A 16,135-nucleotide genomic window follows, 5' to 3' on the forward strand; every position below is an offset into this window, starting at 1 on the left:
AGTCACAATGAACCTTTGCACCCTGAACCTGACATGGCAGTAATTCTGGGGCCTCAATTATGTGTTAAAAATTTTTTTTTTGTCCAGCTCCACAGCATCTAGGAAAGGCCATCCTGGATCTGGTTGGTGGAGAGAGAGAAGCATCCTTGACTGCCTTGAAATTCGGATAGACAGAAACCAGTCTACAGGTATCATCTATTGCTGATTCAGTAAGCCTTACTCCTGTTGGAGCACCACATTGAATAATTAGAATCCTCAGAAATCTTCGAGAATATATCATGGGCAATGATAACATTTAAAATGTGGATACTCAAAATATTAACAATAACACAGCACAGGCAGTAATCAGTTAGAGTGGATGACAGCCATAAACCATTGGTCCAGCTATTCTATTGTGGACCAGCTAAATATCAGTTCTGACTCCAGAGTATTCCTGTTATTCTGAACCATCCTCTCAGTCTCACCATTCAAACTACTCAAGATAATTTCATAATGGTAAAGTCGCAGCCCACAAATGCTCTATGCCAAGGTAAATGCAGTTATCAGAGATGATTTGCACATTGCAAGTAAGTAGACCATTATTTGGATTTTTGCAACAAAGGTTTGAGTTAGAATTAGGATTCCTTTCTGAGAAAGTCTTTGCTAAATTCAATAAATTCATCTATAAAATCAATAGGGAATCTTGACCAAGGATTATTGGCATCTGCTTTTTTTTTTCTCCTGTGTTTTCAATAATTGGAAGACATTCCAGGTAATCAGATATAGCTGTTAGCCAGTGTTTTCCTCTGAATAATTCCTGGATGACTATATTTAGTATGAGCAAGATAATATAATTAACATATTCCAAAATAAGGCTGGACAGGAAAGGCAAAAAACAAACAAACAAACAAACAAACAAACAAAACCAGTAGGAATTCACAAACTTGGAGGACATTGAATATACCTACCACCCCAATGTGATGTTAAATCAAAAGCATTTTTAGCTCAACAGTGCAAAAAACAGCAGCCAGCTGAAATCACGCAGAATCCCACTTACCAGGGCACGGGGCATAGGCCGAGGGAAAGTAGCCCTGTTACAGAAGCCTGTCCCACATGAGTAGAGTTATAAAATAAACCCAGATTTCAGAGGCTAGGATTGACTCATGCACAGTTTGGGCAATCTGCTGGGCAGGGTGAGGTGAAGAAAAATTCCAGGGCAAAGGCAATCACATAGAAATCAGAAGAGAGCTGCAATATTGTCCCAGATCACTCTCTTTTAAAAAATAAATAAATATTTTCACTGATTTTAGGGTGAAAGGGAGAGGGAAAGAGAGATAGAAACATCAATGATGAGAGAGAATCATTGATTGGCTGCCTCCTGCACACACCACACTGGCGATTGAGCCCACAACCCAGGCATATGCCCTGACCAAAATCGAACCATGACCTCCTGGTTCATAGGTCGACACTCAACCACTGAGCCACGCTGGCCGGGCACAGATCTCTCTTTTTACAAGTCACTGAATTAGTAACTGGGCTTAGAGAGAGTAGAACATAGCCAACTATGTGAAGAGGACTTCATGAAATCTACTAGATATTTCTTCATATTTTATTGTAACTTTCGGATGCTATGTTTAAATATCCTCAATAATGAATCACTGATATCTTTCTCCAAGGACAGAAAGTCAACTGTTGAGCAAGAGTTAAGATTTTGTGCCATGGTTCAGTCTTCTGAGGAAATCCTTATATCTTCAACATTAAAAACCATGATATTCTATCCCAGAAATTATGTTTAGACCATTTTAGATATTGAATATAGTGCTAAGCTATACTTGTTGAGAAGGAATTACTTAACATTATTAATGTCCCATTTCTCATTTCATCAACTTATGCAAGCACCTTTCCCCGCTAATCAGTATACTTCATTGCAGAAAAGGAGAGTGTTGTGCTTGTGCATCTTTCTTTACACAACACATGCTAAAAAGATGTATATTTAGAGGTCATAACTTGATTATATTTTCAAAATTCACTCTTTCCTTGAACAACTGAATCAGAAACAGGAGGCCTGTTTGCTGACTGTTCCACTTCTTTTGTTCTTGTAAAAACACACTTCCTAGCTACTCACCAAGCTACCTTGTGCAGGCCTCCTCTCCAGATTACATCACAATTTACAAAACAATAATTACCAAAATCCTGCAATTGTCAGTGATAAATAGAGTAACCTGCTGAGTACTTCTTCATACATGTCATGCTGGGAAGCGAAACTGCTGCATTGCAGGCATGATACCAATTGTTCTTTAACCCTGTATGCTATGGTTATCTGCAACACCCAGGAATGTTATTTGATCAAACAATTTTGGCAATAGTTCATTCTGCTTTCTCTTATTAAAATCTTATTAATTTTCAGCTGATTTTGCAAGCTTTGAGGCAACAATGTTACCTGTACCTGGTTTTGCTACAAGGTGTACAACTTAAAATGATAGTATTATCATTTTGACTCTTTTGGTGATATTTTTAGTGAAAACCCCATTAATTTATTAACAATTATCTAATTAATGCTACTGAGTGAATCTACTAATCTCAAAGCACTGTGCTAAATATTGGACTGCAGCACATCAAAAGAGACAAAATCCCTGCCCTTATGGAGCTCATATTCCTCATCAATTAGAAACTATTATTTGATGTTTGCTTTGGAAAATCTCTATTGACTGTGTTTTGTTTAACAATAACACAAAAACTAACTGAGAAAAGTGCTATTAAAGACAATGCACTAGGGACTCACATTAATACATAGCCCACTTAATAAAATTCAATTCTCGGATATTTATTGCTGGACTTTCAATTTACACCTTTATTTCCTTGTGGCTGCCTGTGTAAAGTCACATATAGACTTGTCACAACTCACACAGATTTATAATTTACATTGGAGTCCTATTTACAATTTGTGCTTATTTATTTATTTATATTGTATTTATATTACTATTTTATCATGGGTTGGTTTTTCATTGAACCACTTTAGAAAAATTGACCCATTTTTAAAAATTATGACTACAGGGTAATGTTATTGTAACTATAAAAAATGCAAATTAACACATGCCAAAATTGAAATTACATTGTCTGATAGAGATGATCTGCAATTTGTTAAATGTTAGCCAAAAATAATCTGATCGATGCATCCTTGGAGTTCATATGCAACTTTATTTATTTGTGTTTTGTTTATTAATGTTTTTTCAAGATTTATACATGCCCTAGCTCATGGTAGGGGAAGCTGGGGTATTGTCATTTAACTCACCCCAAGAATAAACACATATGTAATACCCTTCGTAATGCTTTAAGCAATAAAAAAAAAGATATTGCATAATATTTAGTGGTTAGAACAGTATTATCATTGTGCTGAGAAAGAGAAGAATGAAGTGGAGGTAAAGAATATCCTGATTTTTAAATAGGGCTTTTAAAATAAAAGCACATGGTTTAAGATTTGCAAATATATTATGTCACATGCAACTTTTAAGAATGAACTGGTTATAAGAGTGTGATAGGATTGTAAGAAACACATATCCATCCTATTTACTAGTAATTTCCCTTTTTGACACCTTAAAATAATTTTTTAAAATATAAATAATAGCAGCTTATTTTCACTGCCCTCTACTCAGAAACATTTTAGCTCTCCTCCTAGATATTCTTAGAGGTAAATAATTAAAGGTTGGCTTTTATCTTTTATGTATTCTATGATTTTTAAAAAACATTTTTAATTTTAAAGTATATCTATAGGAGAATAAAGACTCAAAGAGAATAAACAAATAACTTCATGCCAGGGTGTTAAGATTATGTGACACCATTTTCTTTTTTGAATTCTCCTTTACTGTTTTAAGCTTTTTTTAAAAAAATAGAAATTATTAAAATTGCATAACTGTAGTCTTAGATTAATGGTATTGTATAAGTCATTTCACACTCTTTAAAATGTTATCTAAAAGCTTTCCACCTATATTTTTTGTTTATAACTCATATCTAATTGTTAAAAACGAAAACTCTCCCCAGAATAAATCCATCCATTTCTAGCACTCTGATGTATTTTGATCCTGGATCTATTTTGCCCATAGACACACTTCAGTTTGGGGAGTAAAGGAAGACTTTTCTTTCACAAAACAGTCTATTCCTAGGAATCTTTTCTGTATTACATAGCATAAAAAGAAGGATGAAATTTCTTTTTTAAAAAATATGCCTGTATTGATTTTAGAAAGAGAGGAAGGGAGAGGGATAGAGAAATTGATCCGGCTGACACACTCTCTACAGGGGGATCGAGCCTCCAATCTGGGCATGTCCCCTGACCAGGAATCAAACTGGTGACCTCTTGGTTCATGGGTCCATGATCAACCACTGGGCCAAACTGGCTGAGCAGGATGAGTCTTCATTGGTACTCTTTATATGTTTGAACTACTTTGCTCAGATTTAGGACCATGATTTTCATGGGCCTGCTGGCTATTTTCTCCATCGTCTTCTAATTTCAGACTCAGGTTTGACTCCCCTCTTATTTTCTTTCTTTTTTTTTTTTTCTTGTGTGTGTGTGTGTGTAACACAAATTTTTATTAATAAATTTTTATAAATGCAATCAAACAGACCTCTAAATACTCATTTTAAAGACCAGGCTATTGGAGATTAGTCTTAATATTTTTTAATAGACCATGCACACAATCATAGGCCTAAAACTATGAACCATGCCCCTCTTATTTTCATATTCTTTGTGGAAGATTCTGTCCTCTGCTTTGGTGTCAAGTCAGGTGGTTGATATAAGCAGCTATTTACCAAATGCCTAGTATTCTCAAGAAAGTTTTGAGTTAAAAATAACTCAAGGATTGTAAACTCATTTCAGAGAAAAATATATACAGATAATAAAAGTGTAAACTGTAAAAAATGTAATAGCTTATCAAATATTCAAATAACAGTCTAAGACAAAATCAAAAGGTGAAATATTGTCATTTGCAACAACATAGATGGATCATGAGACTATCATGCTAAGTGAAATAAGTTAGAAAAGGACAAGAACTGTATGATTTCACTCAGACATGGGATACAGAACAGAAAGCAACAACCAAACAATCTCATAGATACAGACAACAAAATTATGGTAACCAGAGGGGAAGGAAAATGAAGAGGGAAAAGGTGGTCAAATATATGGTGATTGAAGGAGACTAGACTTGTTGGGGCTAGGGGGGCCGGTGAGCACACAGTGGCGTATACAGAAGTTGTATTATGAAGTTGTACACCTGAAATGTATATAATATTATCAACCAATGCTACTCTAATAATGTAATAGAAAAAGATAGAGAAATAATGGCAAAAAAAACCACCCCAAAATAAGAAAACAAACCACTCAGTAGGCTATGAGTAGTTAAGTTTTTCAGGAGTCAAAAGTTAAACATGAAATTTTCTATTGCATAGAGATGGGTGACGCTAATTTCCATGTTGTTCAAGGGTCAACTGTATATAAACCTCCAAGTCAAGGCAAGCAGACACAATTCTCAGGTGATGGGTAGAAATAGAATGATTAGGAAAGAGAAGCAGTTTCCTCTTGGATTTGTAGCTATAAGGCTAGGTATTCTGCTGCCAGTGACCTCTGCTAGCCAAGTCCTTCTGAGAAAGAAGCCAAAACTGAGGAAGTCAAGAAATGAAACAGGGTTGCTACATTTGCCTCATCTGTAAAATGGAATAAGGGAACATGATACTTTGCTCCCCGGAGGTAAAGGTTAGAAGACATAAACTCCTTCCAGCTCTACTTCTGTGATTTTAAAAATTTCTGCCTTTAATAAATGGATATATGTATATGAAATAAAAAAGAGGCTTTTTGAATTAGAATTTCTTGCTAGTTGTTTTCATTATAATCTAGTTTTTGCTATCTTTAGAAGGTTTTTTTTTCTTAGTTGGGACTATTTTTTTATTATTTCTGTCTAACTTTAATTTTCTGATTGGTCAAAAATTGAAAGTATATAGTCGTAATTCCCATAGTCAACATGAAGGCAGAATAGTGTCTGTTAGGAACATGGAAGATATTCCTAAATGTTACAATTCCTAATTATTTTGCTTCTACCCAGCTCTAATGGGGAGAGTAACCATAATCAATTTTAGTCATTTTGTAAATTATCTATGATAAATTATAAACAAATAAAGCATTGATAGAACATATTACTCTTTATAGAGCATAACTATATAAAAGGCTAATTTGTAGAGTGTCCCCTCGGGAGTTCGACCAGGAGACCAGGAGTTCAGTTGCTTGCTATGACATGTGCTGACCACCAGGGGGTAACATGGAATGAAGGAAGGCCCCGGCTGGCAGCCGGAAGACCCAGATCGGCCCTGATTGCCGGCCAGATCTAGGGACCCTACCTGTGCATGAATTTCGTGCACCGGGCCTCTAGTTGTATATAACTTCAATGGACATCCAGCTCAAAGACTTCAATCTTTTTGAGTATAATTAATGAGGTTGTCTGAACCCTCTTGAGAGAGAGACACCCATGATTCACAATGATTTCTTTAAAGCATTCTGAAGGTTAAGAGTACCAAAACAGCCACATACAAAAAATTAATGCAAAATGGATCCTCAACCTAAATGTCAATGGCTAAAACAGCAGAAAGGAGGAGTAAATCTTTATGATCTTGGTGTTGGCAATGGTCTTTAGATAAATAGATATATATTAAAAAAATATATAGGTAGATAGATAGATAGATAGATAGATAGATAGATATAAAAAACCATTAGTGAAAGATAATAAAAGCACGAACAACAATAAAAATATAGATAAATTGTACTTTATCAAAATTTAAAGCTTTTGTACTTTAAAGACACTATCAAGAAAGTGATTCATAGCCAACAGATGGGACAAAATATTTGCAAATCACATGACTGATAATAGACTTCTAGCTACAATATATAAAGAACAATTACAATTCAACAATAGACAAATAATCCAATTTTTAAAGTGGCAAGGGATTTAAAGAGACATTTCTTCAAAGAAGATATCTATACTAATAAAAGGGTAATATGCTAATTAGACCGAACATCCTTCCAGACAAAGCCATGGTGGCGGGGCCAAGGCAGAGGCAGTTAGGGGTGATCAGGCCAGTAGGGAGAGAAGTTAGGAGCATCAGGCTGGCAGGGAAGGGCAGTTAGGAGGATCAGGCCGGCAGGAGAGAGCAGTTAGGGCAATCAGGCTGGCAGGGGAGGGCGGTTAGGGGGATCAAGCCGGCAGGGGAGAGCAGTTAGGGCAATCAGGCTGGGAGGGGAGGGCAGTTAGGGGGGTCAGGCTGGCAGGGGAGATCAGTTAAGGTGATCAGGCCAGCAGGTAGGCAAGTGGTTAGGAGGCAGCAGTCCCGGATTGCGAGAGGGGCCGATCTCACAGGGATCAGGCGTAAACTGGCAGTCAGACATCCCTCGAGGGGTCCCAGATTGGAGAGGGTGCAGGCCGGGCTGAGGGACAACCCCCTCCCATGCACAAATTTTGTGCACTGGGCCTCTAGTATAAATAAATAAGTACATGAAAAGATGTTCATCATTTGCCATCAGGGAAATGGCAATCAAAACCATGGTGAGCCCAGTCAGCGTGACTCAGTGGTTGAGCGTCGACCTATGAACCAGGAGGTAATGGTACGATTCCTGGTCAAAGCACATGCCCAGGTTTCGGGCTAGATCCCCCAGTGTGGGGGTGTGTACAAGGCAGCCAGTCAATGATTCTCTCTTACCATTGATATTTCTATCTCTCTCTCCCTCTTTCTTCCTTTTTGAAATCAATAAAAATATATTGAGATACCACATCAACCAACTAAGATGGCTTAAAATCAAAGACCGGCAGTATGAAGTGCTATTAAGGATGTAGCAAAATTGAAGTTCTTCCACATTGCTTGTGGGCTTGTAAAAAGGAACAGCCATTATGAAAAACACATCGGCAGTTCTTCAAAAAGTTAAACATAGAGTTATCATATGACTCAGGAATTCCACTCCTACATATATACCAGTAGAAATGAAAACAATGTCCACACAAAAACTTATTCATAATAGCCAAGAGTAGAAACAATCCAAATTCTATCAGCTGATGAATAAACAAATTGTGTGGTACATACACACAATATTATTTAGTCATAAAAAGGAATGAAGTACTGATACATGCTATCACATGGATAAACCTTGAAAACATGCTAAGTGAAAGAGGTCAGTCACAAAAGACCACATAGTGTATGATTCCATTTATATGAAATGTCTGTAATTGGCAAATCCATAGAGATAGAAAGTAGCTTAGTGGTTGCCAGGAACTTAAGGAAGAGGAAAATGGGGGAGTGATTGCTAATGTGTATGGGCTTCTTTTTGAGCTGATGAAATGCTCTAAAATTATATAGTTGTGATGGTTACACAATTCTGTGTGTGTGTATCACTGAATTGTATGCTTTAAATTGGTTACATAAAGGGTGACACTTATTGTATATGATTTATACCTCAGAAAGCAGATATTAAGAAAAATAGAAACAGACTGTTGACCAAAGGCATTCATCAGTTATATTTTCCTGCAAACACATTGAATCAAAAGTCACAAGACAACTAAATATGCTGGAGAGTACAGCAAAATATAATATTCTAACACAGAAATTTAAGATGTGAAAGTGCCCTACACTTAGAATTAGGAGATCTGGGTTCTAATTTTTCCTGGATCCCAACCCAAGTTTGGAGGCAAAGATTATCAGTCACCTCTGACTACCCATTCTCCTTTTCTTCTCTAGCAATAAAAATCCCAGATTTTAGCTGAAACCATTTCCACTCAGCTGAAGACTTGCCAGCCTCCTTTGCAGCTAGATGTGGCTATGTGCCCAAGTTTGACTAAGTCTTGTGTGTAACTTCCAGGAAGTTTCCTTAAAGGGAGGGAATGTACCTTTCATGTTCCCTCTGTCCTGTTGATGGAATATAGAGCTCCAGCATCTATCCTGGATTGTGAGGATGAGGGATGGTAAAGTGACAAGCTGGAGGGAGCATGGGTCCCTTGTAGAACCACTACACTTACCCTGAGCTGCCTACCACCAGACTTCTTTTATATGAAATAGAAATAATCATTTAAGCCGTGGTTATTTTTTTTTATTGCTGTCAGGTGTAATCCTAATACACTGGGTTCATGAAGAGTAAAGAATAAACGTCCCTTTAGATTGGTTTGGAGGAGAGTTTACTCTTTAAAAAAAAGTTAAAGCCTTCTTTCTGGATGGAACAACTTTCTAAATTAACCTCAGAGCATGCAAGGGCTCTTGATTTGGTCTTCCAAAAGTTTGCCGACAATGGCAAAAATACCTAGAACTGTACAGGTCTGCTTGTCATCATTGCACATGTCTCCTCTCCTGGCATTTTTATATCAGCTGAGATCAGCCAGAAAATTCCAAACACTGTGATTTCAAATTTGATTAGTTTGTAGAGAGAGGGAAGGATCTTACCCTTTTGAAACAGGTTTCCAGGGGTATTCTAATTTCTTTTTCAGTCTACTCCAGTTTTCTAACCTAGACTAAAACTGGTGGGTGACAAAGTTTAAAAATCATGCATTCTACTAGAGCCTTCCATGGCTTTATAACTGGTTTGTGTTTGTTCAAAATCTTACTTAATAATTATTTTGAATTATTCAATTCAAAAACCCTATTTTTAAAATCACCTGCATTCCGTCATTCTTAGGTAGGCTTTTCAAACTACTCCAAAGGAGAAACCCAGAGGCTCTAGTTACTAATTGCTGTGCTATGGCGACTGTTTTAACCAGACTGCTTTCACAATTTCCCAGATTACTAAAGGATGTCATACACCATCTAATCCTGGGCAGATACCCCTAAAATTTCAACTATTAGAGATAATATCCAGGTGATTAAAAAGATTTATCAAGCCCTAACTGGTTTGGCTCAATGATAGAGTGTCGGCCTGTGGACTGAAGGGTCCCGGGTTCGATTCCAGTCAAGGGCATGTACCTTGTTTGCAGGCACATCCCCAATAGGGGTGTGCAGGAGGCAGCTGATCGATGTTTCTCTCTCATCGATGTTTCTAACTCTCTATCCTTCTCCCTTCCTCTCTGTAAAAAATCAATAAAATATATTTTTTTAAAAAGATTTATCAAAATTTGTTGGAGGCCCAGAAAATTTTAAAGCAACATTCATGCAAATTCTGCCATATAAAAAATATTAAATACTAAAGAATCCTGACAAATAACTGTTTTTTCACTTTCTAAAGTTTTAAAATCTACTGCCTTTTTAGTAAGAACTGTAAATGTTTTCTGTGTTTATCATTCATACATGAAGGGCTAAAACTCACTTTAAACACAGGGACAGATACATGTGCAATAAAGTGGTTTCATTGGGGGAAAGTCAGGATTTCATATTACAGTAATCATAATATAGCCAGAAGGTTTTAACTCCAAGTAATGAAAATAGACACTTACAATTTTTTAAAAATTATTTCAATATTAACAGAGATTTTGTTTCAGGAAGTTATATCAAAATAGATTCTGAACTAGCCTACTTTTATTTTGTTTTGTTTTTATTTCTATCATACTTGATTTTTTCTCTATTAAGATTACACTTACTGATATTTCTTATTTCCACAGCTTACCGGTATGGATGATGCATTGAGACATCTGGGTTTTAACCAGTGAGATTGTTGAGTTTATTGCACTTAAGGATCCTTTTTTGATAAGGACACAACCACTTTTGTCTCCTTAATCTTTCTATAGCCCTTCTGTGCAGATTCCAAAACCTTTTAGGAGTATCTTTAAAGAAATATCCTTTTTTTTCTATTAGATGCTTGCAAACAGTTTTCTAGAACATAACTGGCCTCCTGTATTTAGGTCGGCACATCAATCCATAAAAAAAAAAAGAAAAGAAAAATTGGCCCTGGCCAGGGAGCTTAGTTAGTTAGAGCATTGTCCTGATATACCAAGGTTGTGGGTTTTATACCCGGTCAGGGGACATACAAGAATCAACCAATGAATGCATAAATAAGTGGAACAACAAATCAATGTCTCTCTCTCTCTCTCTCTCTCTCTCAAAATTCAATTTAAAAAAAAAGAAAAAGAAAAATTGGGGGAGTTCAGTGAGAAATTAATATGCCATATCACAAATGTATTTTTATTGAATCTAGGTAGAAATATCCCCAAAATTAGACAACTAATAAATTGTTGCTTGGAATTCCTAAATAGCTTAATACTTTTACACAGAGCATAATAAACAGTTCATACTCCTACACAACCCACATATAAATTGTCTGAGAACCTCAGGATCTCTGCTAATATGACTGGGATTTTCTATGTCCCTTTTGTACTAGTAGAACACTACACATAGGTCAACAGAGAGATGGGCCCAAGGCAAAACAGTTTCTAAACTTTATATTTCCAATCTTTGAAACAAGAAAGATCCCCAGCTTCATCAACAGTAATGTTTAGGGTTTGAAGATGAAAGGCAGTATTTTACTAAAAGCTTTCCTTACATTTTGAAAAGTAAAGAGAGCATGATCACAGAAAGACAATGTTTAGAACTGAAAAGGATCTTAGAGAATATTTAACTCAAACCCCCTCTTTAAGAATAAAGAAAAAGGAGACCCCCCAAAAATGGGCTGTGTCTGCTTCAGGTCAAAACAGGTAGAAAGCAAGAGGTCACATGGAGTAGTGCAAAGAGCATAGCCTTTTTGGTTGACAGCATGGATTTGAATCCAGCTCTTCTAGTAACTGAGAACTATTTGAATGGGTTCCTCTTATATAAAGTGGCACTAATGAGACCTGTTTTCTAGAATTGTTGTGGAGAGGAAATGATATAACTTGTGTAAAATGCCTAGAACAGTTCCTGCTACTCAATAAGTGCTTGGCAAATGTTATTGTCAGTGCAGGAACTCAAACTGGGGTCATCTGACTCCTCTTGTACACTGCCCTGCACTGTTAATACAGTTGGCCAAGAGGATTCAAATGTTGGCTTAAAATATGAGACTCCAAATGAAATAAATTGTGCATAACCTCAAATAATTAAAAAAAATATTTACTAATCATTAACATAAGCAATACCCAGTTCTTTTTAGGTGAAGTGAATTGTTGCACTTTTCTCAGTGGTTTTTAGCTGTTTTCAGATACACACAGCTCAGTACAAAGAGATGACACAAGGGACTTTTTATCTGCAATGCAGAGAGCAATAGGGAGATAATTTACATCGGAACTTACCGTTAGCTCCATATGGCATGTATTCATCATTTAGTGAGTTCAGCGCCCTATCTTTAGAGCTTCAGTGATCAGGGTAGAAATGGCCCACTTATTTATGCTTGGCTGGACTGGAAATACAGGGAGAGGAAAGAGGTGAAGGGAAATGCCACTCCCTGCAAGAGTTGGCTCTGGAGTTAGGAGTTCAGGATTAACGCTGACTTGTCGAGGAATAGCAGCCTCTGTCTTAAAGAGCAGGCAAACTGCAGATGCCAGGAGGTGCATCATTTGTGGGCTGCAATCATGCATGTTATTCCTGTCTGTCCCACAAAGGACTCGACTGCGGTTAAACGTAGGACTGCTTTCTTTTTGTTCAGCACAAAGCCTCATTCACACTGGGCAAGCGGGCATTCGCAGCAACATGTGATCACTTGGTTTGTATCAGCAATAGGAGAAGTTGCTCTCAAAAGTCAAATTAGGAATTAACCCCTTCCTGGAGCCCTTCTTCAGAGCAGGGGAGTGAAGAGAAAAGTACTGTATTCTCCTGTCCCTGTTGAGAGTAGAGTAACAAAGGGTTTCCCTCTCTAATTGGAAAGGCAAAGAACCAGTCCCTTTATACAGAAGGAATATTGATTTTCCTTCAATTTTTTGCTTCAGAAGATGTATGAATTTTTCAGGCTGGAAGAATTTGGTCTTTTCTCCTTTAGTCATCATGATGATCTCAGTGATGGGAAAGAGGGAATTCTGGAACCAATCCCCCTGCCTCCCATCCTAGTAGTAAGCATATATTTAGCTCTAGATTTCAAACTCAGGAACGAAATGTACAGCCATTTATAACTTCTGGAATATTAAGAAAGATTATGGACTGTTATGTGTCCCCACCCCCAAATCCATATGTTGAAGTTCTAAGCTCCCAGTACCTCAGAATGTGACCTTATTGGAATTAAGGTAATTGCAGAGGTAGTTAAGATGAGGTCATTAGGGTGGGCCCTAATCCAATATCACTGCTATCCTTACGAAAAGGGGGAAATTTGGACACAGTTACCCATTCAGGGAGAACACCAAGTGAAGAGGGAGGCACAGACTGGGGTGATGCATCTGCAAGTCAAGGGACACCAAAGATCCAAGATTGCTAGCAACCTACCAGAAACCAGGTGAGAGGCAAGGAACCAATTCTTCCTTGCAGCCTTCAGAAGGAACCAACGCTGGCTATACCACAGTCTTGAACATCTAGCCTCCAGAACTGTGAGACGATAAATTTCCATTGTTTAAGCCACTTAGTTTGTGTCACTTTGTTATGGCAGTCCTAATAAAACTAATATATGAAATTGACTTCTTTCTTTCCTTCCTTTCCCTTCCCTTCCCTTCCCTTCCCTTCCCTTCCCTTCCCTTCCCTTCCCTTCCCTTCCCTTCCCTTCCCTTTCCTTCCCTTCCCTTTCCTTCCCTTCCCTTCCTTACTTCCTTTTCCCATGGACTTCATGAAAAAAAAAAAAAGGGCTGGAGATAGAAACATAATTTTCCTTTTAAGCCATTAATAGACTTAATGCTTTCTGTAGCATTAAGAAATACAAATATTTGTTAAAAGGCACATCCATACCTAATTTTGACTAAAATTTGGTAATAGTGGGCAAAAGGGGCTTCCCCAAGGGACACATGTGCCAATCAATGCCTTTTCCATGTGCTCAAAATCAAATCAATGGCTCCTAAAACTCAGTGGCTCATTTTAGGCCCTCAGAGAACTCCAGTCTTTCCCTTGTATCTTCCACTGTGGCTTTTTCCTTCCTTGATTGAAGAACCCCTTTTTCAACTTACTAAAAAACTGCCCTTTATCCAGACCTAGCAACAAGCCTCCAAAATGGAGCAGAAGCTATGTTCTACTGTCTTTTTTTCCTTCCTAAGGAGTAATTCTGCCTGCCAGGCTGCCTGTCCCCCACCTCCAGAGAGGAGTCTAACCCATGTTGTCCTTGCTCTTTCCTACCAATTCCAAATGAAAGAAAAAGTTTCCAGGACTATCAGTTGGCTATTGTGCTCTTCTGAGTATTTCTTATCCATGATACAGCATCAAGGCCACTGAGTCTTATATCTGAACACCTATGCACACCCACATACCCTCACAGAGTAGTTTTTTGTTTCATAAGATGACACTACTAGATAATAAGTTCCAACATATGTGCACTTGTGCCTGATAAGGCCATTTTGAAGGCATGGGATCTTCTTGAATAAAGTGTGCCTGATACCTGTTCTTAAACTAAAGACTATGAAGAACTGCTTGGTGTTCTTAGAGCTGCTTGGTGTTCTTAGAGCTGCTGCATCCTCATCCATGATGGGCCTGATACTTCTGCTCACACAATGGCAAACTCTGGACCTCCAACTGCCTCGGGCTATTGCTTGAAGTAGTTTCCCAGCCATCTGTCATGTTACCACATTCATTGAAGCTGTTCTAGGCAAGTGGATGTCTGTCATTTTTGCCTGCCCAACATTCATTCCTCCTTCTTCTTGAGTTTTCCTATTATCTGTCCTTAAGGTCTAGGTTCTGACTTTATTTACCCACCTGTAGACCTCTACCATTAGTGAGAGGAGTGCACATGAACCAAACAAAGCCAATGAAACTTAATTAGGGGCCTTATACTGAAATTGCTAGGAAAGAGGTGCTGTCTCTATTTGACTTAGAGTTGAAAGAATGTTGAAAGTTAAAAGCCTGGAATTTCTAAGGGGTCACCAAATAATGGGACTCTCCAGAGAATGAAGCCAAGATGAGAGATAGATCAAGGGGAAAGGGTGGGTGGGAATGTTATCTTGACATCATCTGTATCCTTGGGGCCAGCCAAGCCTGAACTTTTCTTATGTAAGCCAATAAATTTTTTTTGCTTAGGCCGTTTTGAGATAGGTTTTCTTGCATTTGCAACTGAAGGCATTCTAATACATCCATTGTTTCACTTGGCCTTTCCTTTGTCTTCTACTTTCTTGTTCTTGTGCATTATGTTTAGCCCCATCATTACTGTGTTGGGATGAGCTTCACTTCAATGTTAATAGTGTGTTTAGTGAATATGCTGTTGCTAATTTTGTTTTTCCACCTGGAGAATTTATAGTTAGTTGATGATGAAATTGTTCCCCCCGGTCCAGCAATGCTTTGTTCTAGAGCAGCGGTTCTCAACCTGTGGGTCGCAACCCCTTTGGGGGTCAAATGACCCTTTCACAGGGGTCGCCTAAGACCATCAGAAAACACATATATAATTACATATTGTTTTTGTGATTAATCACTATGCTTTAATTATGTCCAATTTGTAACAATGAAAATACATCCTGCATATCAGCTATTTACATTATGATTCATAACAGTAGCAAAATTACAGTTATGAAGTAGCAACGAAAATAATTTTATGGTTGGGGGTCACCACAACATGAAGAACTGTATTAAAGGGTCACGGCATTAGGAAGGTTGAGAACCACTGTTCTAGAGCCATAGCTACCTAGAAGGTCAGAAAACATCATAGCTCACGTTAGGCCTATGACCTAGTTAGAGCTTAAAACTGTGCTGGTACCATCTGTCTGTCAGATTTCTAAGCATCAGGATGATCTTGACTTATTTCTAGACATTTTCAATCAGTATATCACATGCTATTTGTAAAACAGAATCCAATGACATCCTCATTCTAGGCTGAGTATAGAATTTTCTTGGTGCAAGCTTGTATGTGGCTTTGGTTTTGAAGCTGTTATAAAAATAACTGTTTACAGATGGTTTCAATGAATAACAAAAATATCCCAAATAAAGTAGAAAATAAGGCTATTAATCCAAATGTACTGGAAAAGCTGTTTCTTAGTAATTTCCAAGCAAGGATAAAAAGGAAAATGACAATCGACACTTAGGCAGTATCTATCCCAGCCGACAGTGAGGGACACACAGCCCCCTTATTCAGCACTTTTTAGGGTACATCCTACTGAGGAATCAAAATATCTTAGAATTGGAGAGGCCA

The sequence above is a fragment of the Myotis lucifugus genome, unplaced genomic scaffold (genome assembly GCF_000147115.1).
Source record: "Myotis lucifugus unplaced genomic scaffold, Myoluc2.0 scaffold_6, whole genome shotgun sequence".
NCBI classification, from domain to species: domain Eukaryota; kingdom Metazoa; phylum Chordata; class Mammalia; order Chiroptera; family Vespertilionidae; genus Myotis; species Myotis lucifugus.